This window comes from Sciurus vulgaris, assembly GCF_902686455.1.
Source record: "Sciurus vulgaris genome assembly, chromosome: 4".
NCBI classification, from domain to species: domain Eukaryota; kingdom Metazoa; phylum Chordata; class Mammalia; order Rodentia; family Sciuridae; genus Sciurus; species Sciurus vulgaris.
The window spans coordinates 164,894,046-164,907,617 of NC_136464.1; the positions used below are offsets into that span (position 1 = coordinate 164,894,046).

General features: G+C 32.9%; 1 protein-coding gene across 4 annotated transcripts in view; it reads right to left on the bottom strand.

Moving 5' to 3' along the window:
• Positions 1-13,572, bottom strand: part of LOC306660144 (uncharacterized protein) — a 249,901-nt gene that overhangs the window by 90,940 nt on the left and 145,389 nt on the right. The window contains exon 5 of one of the 4 annotated variants that reach the window (XR_013763565.1): positions 13,076-13,141. The exons of the other annotated variants lie outside the window; for them this stretch is intronic. The gene's annotated coding sequence lies outside the window, so the exon portion shown is untranslated. Of the gene's footprint in view, positions 1-13,075; positions 13,142-13,572 lie in introns of those variants that run through there. 4 annotated transcript variants of the gene reach the window in all.

Genomic DNA, 13,572 nt, shown 5'->3' on the forward strand with positions numbered 1-13,572 from the left:
GGAAAGCCAGGTGTTCTACTTCTTGATCCATGATTATTTCATGAGTGTGCTCCTTTTGTATACATTTGCTGAGCTATACATTCATAATTTGTGAAATTTTCAAATGTGTGTTGTCCTTGAACTCAGGAGTTTTTTAAAAAAGGAATGGAAACACTAGAGTCCAGTTTCATGTATGGATGTAGTTAAGAATATTCTAAATAAAATATTAGCAAATAGAAAGCTATAGGCAACAATATAATTTCATGATCATATTTCAGTTATTCAGGCAAGCTTAATTTAAAACTATGCAGTGTAAAAAAATGTCAGTCGCCAATAAAAAAATTAACATTTTTAAACATGATTCTCTAGCAGAGAAAAACTATTAGATATAATGAAGGTTTGCCTTATATTAAAGAAAAAAGTCTCAATGGATAAAAGACTGAAGCAGAGCAGGTCAAATTTTAACAATTTCACTGGAATGTACAGGGATTATTTATAACACCTTGGGGAAGAATGAAATTTTGTAGCCAGGACAAAAACACTGCTAATCTTAATATAAAAGGATTAAAAATGCAGCTGCATTAAAATAAACAATATGTCCCAAATACATTATGAAGAAATTAAAATGCTTATCACAATTTGCAAGGGCATGTTTACAACACAATAAATGATCATTAATTGATTATTACATATTTTAATTGATTACTTTCCAGAAAGAATACCATCGTAGAAACAAATAAAGTGAAGGAAAGGCATGGTTGATGAGTGAGTAAAATACATTGATATTTCACAAAAGTGGAAACAATGAGTGTTTTCAGACCAGTTTTTACAAAGCAAACACAACCATTTTCTCCACAGACAGCACAATTCAAATTTCTTTACAGAAACAGAACCACAAGGGACTTGACCTCAGCAACTATCCACTCCATTTAGTTGGTTGTTTTTGTTGCAGACTAACTGCTTTATTGGGCATTAGGAGCTAACATGGTCTATATCTGATCTGATAATTAGAACACTGGATTTTGAATTCTAAAAGGAGATAGCAATTACAAAATCAACTGGGGGGAACGGGAACTAAAGGGAAAATATTGTCAGAAAAAAGAATATTGGTAATAGTTGATTTTAATTCCAATGGTTTGACCATGAGCACAGATCCAGAGTGAAGTGCTGACAAGCAATAATTTCTCAGGATCAGGATTCAAATCATAGCTATGCAACAATAGAAGTCTTGCCTTTTCATAGAAAACACCACTACAAGAGAAAAAAAATGATACTGATTTTGGCATATTTTGACTTGGTCTGTCCTAAAGGCTCAGATTTAGAAGGTGTCTTTATTTAAGATTTCCAAAAAGGAATACCTGTCAAATTAGATAGCAAACATGGATCTCATTAGCTCCTAGCAAATGTCAAATTCATTTGCACGTACAGAGTTAATGATGTGTTCCTGGATGTTTTCTTATAAGTTGCTATTTTCTACCCAATTTTAGAACACCTAGAACTTTTTTTTTTTAATTTGTGAATTATGCAAATTCAGATTTTTAAATAATTTCAGTAAACATAAATTTTGGAAATTTGTAGAAATGAATACATTAATTTTTACTACACATTGACAAATTTATGAAGAATAATAAATATGTTACTCTATATAGTAGATATGCTACATTATTCATACGTGCTATACTCTATAATCTTTATATTATATATTATATATATGCCTTATGTATATTATGAACTACATTATATGTCCTATATACATATTAATGTTTTTCTGAGAGTTGTGAAAGATATCTATGATAAGATTTCATATTATATAAACCTGCCCCTTCTCAAATTGCTCAACGTTGAAATGATGCATTGGTTAGAATCAGTTTCTGATCTGTGTTAGTCATGTTCTTCTGTTTTCTTTCACGCAGGTCTTTGTCCTCTGGAAGGGTCTCCATTGTGCCCATTAGCTTCTGCAGTTGTACATGCAGTAGGATTTATATTCTCCTTCAAGTTTGCATAGTTTCACAAACTAATGTTTGCAGATGCAGTGTTGGAAACCTGAAAACTCTTTTAGAGATAAATCATCAGACCCTTTTAGGGCAGGACTATGAGTTCCTTGTTAATTGTCCTCTCAAAAATTCATCAGACTCATTGCCTGTTTTATTCCCCTCATTACCAGTACATAAAAAGCAAATCATGGTGATTATCATTGAATGGAGTCCTAAGCCTGACTTCGAATTTTCTTATGTGTGTTCACTCCTCCCAACTTATTTTAATGGGAGTAACTTAAAGATCTTTAGCACCGTAGACTAGAGTGAAAAACAACAGTCATTATCTGATATTTGCTACAAGTTTAAAAACCATTCATGGCTGAAGAATCTAAAACAGAATCTTTGATAAATGGTTTTTGAGTGACATTTTACTCTTCTTGCCTTAGGGGAATAAAAAATGAATTGTATTGTCCAGTGCTACAAACGCCCATGTTTCTGGACTGTCCCCTTCATATTGTTTTGAAGGTAAGTTAAGCTTCATCTGAGGCTATTTCTTTATTGTACTCACTTGCACAGAGCAGCAAGGAACAGGCAGTATACATTCACTTTATGATTCTTCATAACTATTTCTCCTGTGATACAGGCTCAGTGGCCATGTGCTCTGCTTTCCAAATTATTAAAGAAAGTAGTTTATTGTCAACTGTGATGCAAAACAAGGGTTACCAGCTTTCCAAACTCTGTGGGTATGTAGTGACTGACCACTCCTCCACTGCCCCATGTTTCAGGTTTCTCTTGTAACAGCAGCTCACTTCTGAAACTAATGTCTGTTTTACTTTGAACAAATACTAGGTAGTGTTATGGTCTAGAGGTGCTGTGTTCCTTGTCTCTGTTCAGCAAAGAATTGAAGAACAGGACACAGAGATGGCAAGGAAAAATTAGGTTTACTGCAGAAGCACCCAAAATACAGAGATAGACTTCTTGACCCTGGGACTCCACTGGGGGAGTTTTGGTCCATTCTTTTTATGGTCTCTGGAACTTCCTCCTTTCCTTATCTCCTCTCCTACCCACGCACTCCTCAGTGTATTGGTTGGGGGTCCCTCTGTCCACATGCCTATTTTTGTTTTTCTATTAGATCCCCTGCTTAGTAGGACAAGTATAGAAGTTTCTGTCATCTGGTTGGGTCCCCCACTGGTGTCCACAAGCACTTTCGTCAAGCAGAAAGTTGACATCATAGAAGGTACTCTCCATGCTCCCTGGTTCTGTCCCCGCCCCGACCTCCTCACTTGCCATCTTGCCCTGGCTGCCTAAGTCCTGTATCTCCCTCAGTAATAAAAGCCAAAAACCCCAAATAAAATAGTATAAATAAAAATCCACTATTTTCTAGCTCCTGTAGATGTTAGGTGCCACCATATGCCCCAAAAGACAGGGAATGTATTTTGGGATGGTAAATACCTTGGCATTTCAACTTTAAAATGTTATATGACAAAATCACTCCAAAAAAGCACTCTATCATAGATCAACAATGAACATTTAATAATTAAATCCAATAATAACTTTTTACTTTAATGCAACCATCCTACTGTCATCTTTCTCACAATACCTCAGAATTTGACAATAACCTCTCATGCTGCGAATCCCTGCTGTCTTTTAATTCATCAGAGAATCACTTCTTTAACTCTTCTGTTTATTGAAATTGTTGTCTTTCTTTTTATATGGTCTAGAACTGCATGACTGTCTGGTTTTCCTATTCTATGTTCGATGGTCAACCTTTAATTTTTACATCTATTTCTTCTATTTTTCTTCAAAACTTCATTCCATAATTTCAACAGTGCGTAATATCTCAACATTACACCCACTCTCTTTCTTCTAGTATGAAACAACATTATCTGCTCTTCCTAGATAAAATGCTATGTTGTAACTTAAGGTATCTCCTTTGTTTTGCATAAAATCTTTCTTCTACTGTTGCATTGTGAACATTTCACACATTTTCAATGTTTAACTTAAATGGTAAAATGAAAAAGAAAGTCCATCGCAATTCGTTCTTATATGAAGATTCTAACCTTTTAGTTTGCATGCAACTCTATACCATCTTCGCAGTACTCATACCTTAACTAAAGTTCTTGTCTTTAGACTCCTCTTCTCAAGTCATCATCCCATAAAGTGCACCAGAAGAGTAGGATTAATATGACTTTACTCCGGGTACCTGCTACTTTGAGTGGCATACTCTTTCTTTCCAGGTTCTACCTCTGTGGTGAGTTTCTCCATTCAGAGCAAATACCTTCAAGGAACACTCTGATTATGATGTCTCTGAAGAGACGTAGAAAGTTCAAGGTGGACAGACTCAGTTTCCTTTTATGCCCCTCCAATCTTAGTGTACACAAGTTTTTCAAATATACAATTTTTGAAGGGGTGAGGATAGTCAAGGAAAATTAAGTCACAATAAAAATGTATTTTGTAAATGCTCGAAATGGACTTCAGTCCATGAAATATATGTACAAAGAAACTATTCAATCATTACATGTGATTTTCTAAATGTCCCACTAAAAGACTTCCTTTCCTTTCCTCAGGGTTTCCATATTACTTTCCATTAATTCATTTTCTCTTAGGTTATGACTTATCATTGGTTTTGCTTATCTACTTACTAACTTTTTGCTTAATTCAATGACTATATTTTTATCTATAGAATTATAAGTTCTATATTTTATTTACAGAATTATCAATTCTTTGATTTATATCATTTCACAATTTTTAGCTAATTTTATATTGAATAATTTAAGCTTATTTTTAAATCTTTCAAAATACTCATTATTTCTAGCTCTTTGACTATCAGACATACATATCATGAAAACTGTTTTCTTTTGCATTAGAGACCTGAAACGTAAACTCCCTATAAAAATTTTATCTTGTGATCCATACAGATTTCTTTATTCAATCCACTTTCTAAAATTATTTCTGTCCCATAATTTCTAGAAATTAATGATGATTTAAACAAACTCAAATGATTATCAGCAACTTAATTCCTTACTTCAAAATATTGGAGTAAAAAACGTATGGTCTTATTTCAATGAAGAGCTAGCCTTTCTTCAATAATGACTTAGTGACGTGCGCTCTGTTTCATCTCCCTAGTTGTATTCAAGAGTATATGTCACCACCATACTCAGAATCATGGGTTTACCACATTTTGAAACAAATTAAAATATTGACCTATAGCAATCCTACTTTGTCCTCTTTATATTCGTAACTTTGAATTGATTCCCTTTTTGCCTCCATTTTTCTTAATTATACATATTAAAACATAATTACCAGAGGTTCCTTTTTTTAAAATAGTTTTTCAATGTCGAGAACTTAACTCCCTTAGTTCAGTTCACCATGTGAAAACCATCCCCTCACTTCCATCTGAGTGCACCACTTTTCAAATATATGGCCACTATGGTTAGCTTTCCTTTCCTAAATTTATCCCTCAGGCACATGCCTTTATCTCATTCTAGATTTTAGGCCCCCAGCATCAATAATATTTTTTCAGAAAATCAAAGACATACATTCCACAATAACACACTGTGAGATACAGTACCACCAGGACAGACTTGGCACTTCAGGTTACACAGACCAGTTCAAGGTAGTACAAACATTCCAAGTCCCAGCATTTGAAAGATTTCTCTGTCAGCATGACAGCTCATGTGCTTCCGGATCAGGTAAAAATGAGATCGAATAACCACATTCACAAATATTTCAGCAGTATTACTCAGCCGGGTGAAACCACTATGAGATAGAAAAGTGTTTTCTTATCTGTTCATAAAATGAATGATAGCTTCTACTATTGGAATATGACTTGACTTTAATATCAGAGAAATGTCAACGTGCTTCTCTGTTTATCAGTGGTTCCAGACCATGGAACTGAGCATAAGGATCCTGAATTCATCTTTTTTGTTTATTTTCACCAACAAATTAGTAACAAAATCTTCAGATTTTCCAATTAACTACTGCATATAATTCTAGGTCAGAACCCAATCTGAAATGAAGCACTGCCTACCCATACAAGAATTTTGGGGGCTGGGGATATAGCTCAGTTGGTAGAGTGCTTGCCTTGCAAGCACAAGGCCCTGGGTCCAAATCCCCAGCACCACGGGAAAAAAAAAAAAAAATTTGGATAGTGAAATAAAAGATCCTATAGGCCAATGGAGCTCAAGAAGGGAAAATCAGATTTTTTTATGTAAGTTTAATATTTTACATAAATTGGGCATTTTGTATTAACCAAGCTCCTATGTTACAGGATTTTAATAAGAAGATTCTGGAACATTTTTTTCTATATGCTAGTTTATAATCTAAAAATCTGCTAATTTTATTTTCATTTTGGTAATATTATTTTAGAATCACATCAGTTCCACAGAACTGAGAATTCAAGCCCCAGAAAGGGTGTGTATACTATGAAAGTTCATATACTTTCACAAATAAAACATCCACATCCTCAGTGTCTATTTACCTATTTGGTAAATTTCTCTCAATTAAATAATTAACCTAAGAATTTCCTTTATAATGTTTAAAGTATAAATTCACAATGCTAATGTATAAGAGTGTGATGTTTAGTAGGTTTTTATCAGTAGAAAAACTAATTAGGCAAAATAGAAATAAGTGGTTGTCTTGTATATTCATTTTTAACACATTGTATTTATTATTAAAGAAAAAATATTCTTTTTGGTTGAAAACAAGCACCCTTTTGATATGACTTTATGTCTTCCATTAGAGTTCTTATGAAATCATGAAAAAAATTACTTTGAAAAGGTAATTATTCTTCTATGCAACAAAATGCTGTTTAAGATGAATATACGGCTACCTTGGTAATTTTCTAATGGTCCCATCATTGAATATATTAAGATCTATTGCTTGATTAAGGTGATATTTGCCAAATATTTCCACTGTTTCCTTTGTTTCAAAATTGTATTCTATGAAATAATATATGACTTTTAAAATATTCAATAATGATTTAATGATTTCACAGAAACTTACAACTTGTGTCTTGGTTTTTACTCTAATGATAGTTCTATGGTGATTTTTCTATTTATATCATTTTTTTCCTAAATTTTGAATCAGCACTCTTCTTTTTTTCTATTTTATTTTTTATTTTTTTAAATTTATTTTTATTGTAAACAAATGGGATACATGTTGTTTCTGTTTGTACTTGGAGTAACAGCATACCATTTGCATATTCATACATTTACACAGAGTAATGATGTTTGATTCATTCCGTTATTTTTTTCCTTCCCCCCACACCTCACATCCCTCTTTTCCCTCTATACAGTCCCTCCTTCCTCTATTCTTGCCCCCCTCCCATCCCCCATCACGTGTCATCATCCGCTTATCAGTGAGATCATTCGTCTTTTGGATTTTTGAGAATCAGCATTCTTCTATAAGAACAATTTCCTCCCCTTTTAAGATTCTAAATGTTGCTTTAATATTTTCTTTAATAATTAAATATAATCAATTAGGGAAAGTTTGAGGGTAACATAAGAACAGAGATGCAGAATATAGGGAATTTACAAGTGTAATCTTAAATTTTTATCCAAAGACCTAATTTATTACTTCTTCAAAAATAAACATTTTATTTTCAATGATAAAGATTTTAGATGTAATATGAAAAAGAAATTTTCTAATGACTATTTTGGAGTGAATATGAGCTAAATTAGAAAAAAATAAAATCACGATGATCTAAACAACAAAAATGCAGAATTACAACTATCTTTCAAAAATTAATGTAGCAAATAACAAAGAAGTTCAACACAAACTTTGAAGAAGTGACAAGGCAATCTGCTACAGCAAATTTATAAATTTTTTTCTCAGCAGACAAAAGCAAATTTCAAGATTGATGTTACAGCAGAATTTAACAGGTAAACTGTTATAGAATATGAATTTTTAAAATTCCTATTGAAAAAAAAAACATTCCAGCATAAGTTGAAGGAAAGTTTTTATTAGATCCTGATAAGAATTATACCTGACTTATATTTAGGTTCCTATAGGAAATTAAAAATAAGATCATATTTTAGTAGTACCTTAAAAGCCTTAAAACATCATACAAGTGCAATGTGTAATTATTAATAATATTTATATTGTGGTTCTTTTCTTAACAAGTTTCCATAATAGAACAAGAAGCATTGTTTTTAATTTGTTTCCAATACTTAAAAAGTGGATTTTTTTAAAAGTGTCTAGCAAATTTTATGAAGAAATTTACAATTTGAATTACATGTCCTCTTTTATCATTTTTAAAATTATTGAGCCCTCTGAAAAGTGACTGAATGTGTGAAATGTCATTTACTTAATTATTATCTTTTATTATTGTAGGAGTATGAAAATATTAGGAGAAACCAAAATCTCTGGCCCAATGTCAGAAGCTCAGTAGAGCGCTATCTTTTCAAGATCACAGTTCAGAAAATGTAATAATTATAATATATTCTTCCACATTAAAAAAGAGTTTTGATTTGTTCACAAAACTCTTATTTCCTGATAAAAAAGATAAGAAATTGTGTCACCATATTCTGCTCAAGCGATATCCTCTTTTATAAAGAATATGTAGCAGTTAATGGAATATTTATAAATCAAAGAGTTTTAAACTTTCATGGAAATGCTATGTAATAAACAATTTTGAATATGTTCAAATATAAATCTGTAAACACTTTAGAAATCAATAGACCACTTTTTAAAACAATAGTCAGAAAGAGTATTGAAATAGTAATTGGTATCACTTCCTATGATGGAATGAAATAATACTTTATCTGTTTTGAAATAAAGGGAAGGGTTAGTGTTAGGGTTAGAGTTAGGGTTAGGGAGGGGGGCAAGTATGGAGGAAGGAAGTACTGTATAGAGGGTAAAGAGGAGTGGGAGGGGTGGGGGGAAGGGAAAAAATAACAGAATGAATCAAACAACATTACTCTATGTAAATTTATGATTACACAAATGGTATGCCTTTACGCCATGTACAAACAGAGAAACAACATGTATCCCATTTGTTTACAATAAAAAATAAATAAATAAATAAATTACTGGGCAAAAAAAAAAAAAGATAACATTAAATATGTTATTGAACCTGAACAACACAATACACAATAGCTAAACTATGGAACCAGCCTAGGTGTCTGTCAGTAGATGAATGGATAAAGAAATTATAGCTTTTATATACAGTAGAGTTTTATTCAGTAATAAAGAAAATGAAACTGTATCAGTTGCAGGAAAATGAATGGAACTTGAGACCATTATGTTAAGTGAACTAAGATAAACTCAGAAGATCAAGGGCCATATGTTTCCTCTCCTATAGGTGGAAGCTAGAGAAGAAAAAGTTAAAGAAGGGGAGGGGGTACAGGGATCTCATGAAAATCAAAGGGAGACCAGTAAGGTCAGGGAGTGCTTTGGAGTGATACTGACCAAATGATGTGGTTACATCATGTGCATATACAAATATGTAACAACACATCTCACCACTGTCTACAATTATAATTAACCATCAGATTTTTGAAAAGAAAGAAATACAAGTGAAAAAGAAGTAGAGATGTTGGGGAAGCAACAGCTCTTGTTCACCCTGGACTCCACCGAATGCAGCACAAGATGCGTAGCTATTTTCTGACACATTCTCACATCTGTAAATTTCCAGGTTGCCTGAAATGCGTCCCCTCAGGTTACGCAGTCAACTTGTTGGCCAGGTTTTTTGTTCTTTCTGACTATTTCTACTTTATCAACAGGGACATCACAAAGTGTTCACCTTACTTTGAGGTGAGGACTCTTACATCATATTCTAAGGTTTCATCAATAAACTGAATATTTGATGCAGCTTCTTAACAAATTCTATTTTACAAAGTTAACTTCAATATCTTTTTACAAAGTGTTTTGTTTTCATTTTTTATTCATTAATGATTTTTGAAATTTTATAAAACATTTCAATATGGCACCTACAATTTTTTTAAATGTATAAACACACAGAATTTCTGATACCCAAATCCTTTTCTATATATGTTGAACAAAACAGATTTTAACATGATGTATTTTATACACATATAGCATAGGTATTGACTTGGAAACAGTATATTCATACTGTAATCAGAAGTTAGTTTGCTCTACCAATTTAATTTCTCATACAACTATTGTCCAGTTTTATTATTGAGGATCCTCACATTTTATAAAATTTATTGGGGATCTGGTCCTCTATTTCTATTCCCTGAACAACTTATATAAGTTGGGTTTTGTCTGTTTCTTGAAAGACTTGCTAAATCATCTTCAAAATTACATAGACCAGATTTTTTTTTTTCCTAAAATATTTTGAAGGGAGATACTTGTCACTGATTCAATTAATGTTGCTATATATCATTAATATTTAGAATGTTTTCTAAAATATTATCCATATTACTGTTTTTCAAATGTATTTTTATTGATGTTTTCATGTGTTAAAATTTTTCAACAGTTTTCATTAATCTGGATCCTATTTCTGCAATATTTCTTTGCATTTTTCCCTTTTCTCATAGTTTGCCTTGCATTTTTAGTCACTTAAATGATTAGATTTTAGTTTTATTTATTATCTGCATAGTTCTCTCACCCAGGATTTACTGTTTCTGTTGTATTAATGTCTGATTTTTATAATTTAATTTCTTCTACTTTTCAGTTTGCACATATTCTTTCTTTTCTTTACTTAAAAACTTTAGTTAGTATAAGTTCATCCTTTCTCTTTAACTCATGTACCTACCGGTATAATTTACTTCTCATTAGCACTTTGATCAAAAATTTTATGAGTAATGCACAAAAATAATTTTCTCAAAATCAACTGTATTTGGTACAGAGCCTGAGATTTGCCAGCACCTACAGAAACAAGCTGAAGATGCCAGAGACACAATGATATGGTTTTTGTCTGAGTCCAAAGGTCCAAGAACCTGGAAAGTTGATGGTGTACTCACATGTATCCAAGAAACAGGGGAGCCGACTGTGTAAGTTCCAATCAGAGTCCAAATCAGAAAACAAGGGATCACTGATATTTTGAGTATTTTCCTCCTCTCATTAACTCTGTTGGCTGAATCTTTCCTGAATGACTTTATGTAAATTTTGTCTTTAACTTCGTTCTGCCTAGGTCTCCATGTTTTGAATTGTTTGATTTCACTTTCTATTATTATCATTTCCAACATTTCTCATTTGTTTCTTATTATACTCATCTGTTACTTCATTTTAAAGACTGGCCATGTCAAGTATGGTGCTCAGATAACCAGCATCACTACCACCTGGGAGCTTATAAGAAGTAAAACACTCTAGCCCTAGTCCATACACACTGACTAATGTTCTATAATGTAGTAAGACCTCCCAATAATTCTTAGACTTACCATCTTAAGATAATTCTAAGAAGGCTTACCATCTTAAAGGATCTTAGGTGTACTGGTATTAAAATCAGTTTAATACTGTACTCCATTGTGTTTTTATCAGGAATGAATTAGCTTCTCAACAATAGTGTTATTAGTTGGTTTTTTGGTGTTACTTTTATATTTGGACTTGGGTACTAATTTTTACCAATTCAAACCTAGAATCAAGGTCTTTAAATGTTATTTCTTATTGTCTACCAGAGTCATCTGGTTCCTACCACCTAGAGTCTCCACAGCAGTGATATCAAAGACATTTCCACATATTTCCATGACTTTAGCTCAAGTACTAAAATGCATTTTAGTACTTTTTTTCTGGCAGAAATATGTATTTAGTCATAAATTCATATTCTAGGTATATAAACTCATGACTTAGATATACAATTTCTTTTGGTACAATTGGAAAAAAAATATCATCTCAGAGTGTACTAGGGACTTCTAGTTTTAGGGTTTTTAAATGTTTTAATTTACTAAATACATCAATTATTTAGCCAAGTATCATTACATTCCCTTTAAACAGATGAAGAAACTAAACTTTGATTAATTAGATGTGTTTTAATTCATACAGAGCACAATTTCAAGCTTAGATTTTGTTGAAAAAAAATGCTGAAGTTCATAATATCATAAGTAGTAAGTAAGCAGTAAGTTTTTCATGCTTTCTTTCATTTCACAGCTCCCTTTGGGACCTAAATATATGGTGGTGGGGATGATGATGATGATGATGATGATGATGATGATGATGATGATACTCTGGAGTTCGTTCCATAAACACTAAAATACCACCACATGCAGACATTGAATTGGGAGACACACATTTTGAGGAAATTGAGTGAACAATAAAAAGAGTTAAATACACAAATTATATTCTGATAAACATCACAGTTTTAAATAAGTGCCATTAAAGAGAAAATAATTAGTTGAAATTAAGAAATGCATGAGAAAGTTTAGGAATGGAGGTTAAGCAAGTCTGTTTTGAAGAAGGACTGTTCAAGAAGAACAAGACACCTTGCCTGTCTGTAGAAATGGAAGGGATCAACACTTAGAACTGTGTGTGCCCAAGAGATTGTCAGCAGCCAGGCAGCCAGAAGATGATCAAAGATTAGATAATTTGCAGCACAGCGAAGAAAGTGGGAAGTGTCTCAAAAAGAAGCTGAAGAAATATGCAAAAGACAGATCATGCAGTCCAAAGCAGACTCCAAAATGTGTGCTGAATGTTGTACAAAACCACTGAAATGCTTAAGCAGAAGAGTTAGATTGACTTGAATTGAGTTCTAAGAAAATCACTTTTCTTTCTTGGAGGAGAAGAAATGGAGAAGAAACAGAGTCAGGAAGACCAAATAAAAAACTGATACTATCATTTAAGTGGTTTGGACTAAGGGGATATCATTGGGGATGAGGATGAAAGGGCAGATCCACATTACATTTTGAGGATCTAACTGGTAATGATGTAGTAATGTTTTTACAAAAATGAATTTGATGTTCAGTGTATAACAAACATATTCCTTTTTCACTTCTCCCTTTAGATAGTCCTTGTGTGTGATCTTGCCTTCTCACACCTGGATAGTATAGTTAGATGAAAAACTGTTCTTTGTTACTTTATATATTAGACAACTAATTAGGTATTATGAAGATCCTGCTAATATCAATATTCACATTATAATCTGTCATTCATTTTAAGCACATTCCTTCTCTGGTCAAAGTCCAGCCTGAGGATTCCACAGAGCTGTAGGACCATGTTGTAATATCACGTGCTGGCATGACCACTACTGTCCTCATCAGGAAAGTAAAGTAGTGATGCCTCTGGACCTCCTGGGGATGGGAAATAAGAATGAAGGTGAAACAGCATGACTGGTGGTGAGTGTCCTACCTGAGTATTGTTTCTATAATGTAGCATTTGTGTCTTCTTGATAGCAAATATATTCAAATGATTTTTTTTTCTCATGCGATGAATTAAAAAAAAATTTGGAAATTACATTTCTCTGCTCTGGGGACATCCAACACTGTTCTTTCCTTTCCAAAATGATGCCCTTTCAATTTGACCACTGGAGACACAGTTTTGGTTTCCTCTCTAGAGGCACATAGCATGTCTTCCCCTTGCAACTGTGACAATAGGTAAATGCGGCCAAGCCAGTCTAGCACCTTGAGATTTCTCCAGACAAAATCCATGAGTCTGTTTGTCTTGATCAGACTCTCCAGAGGGACAGGCCATATGCTCACAAAACCCCTCTCAACACAGTTGT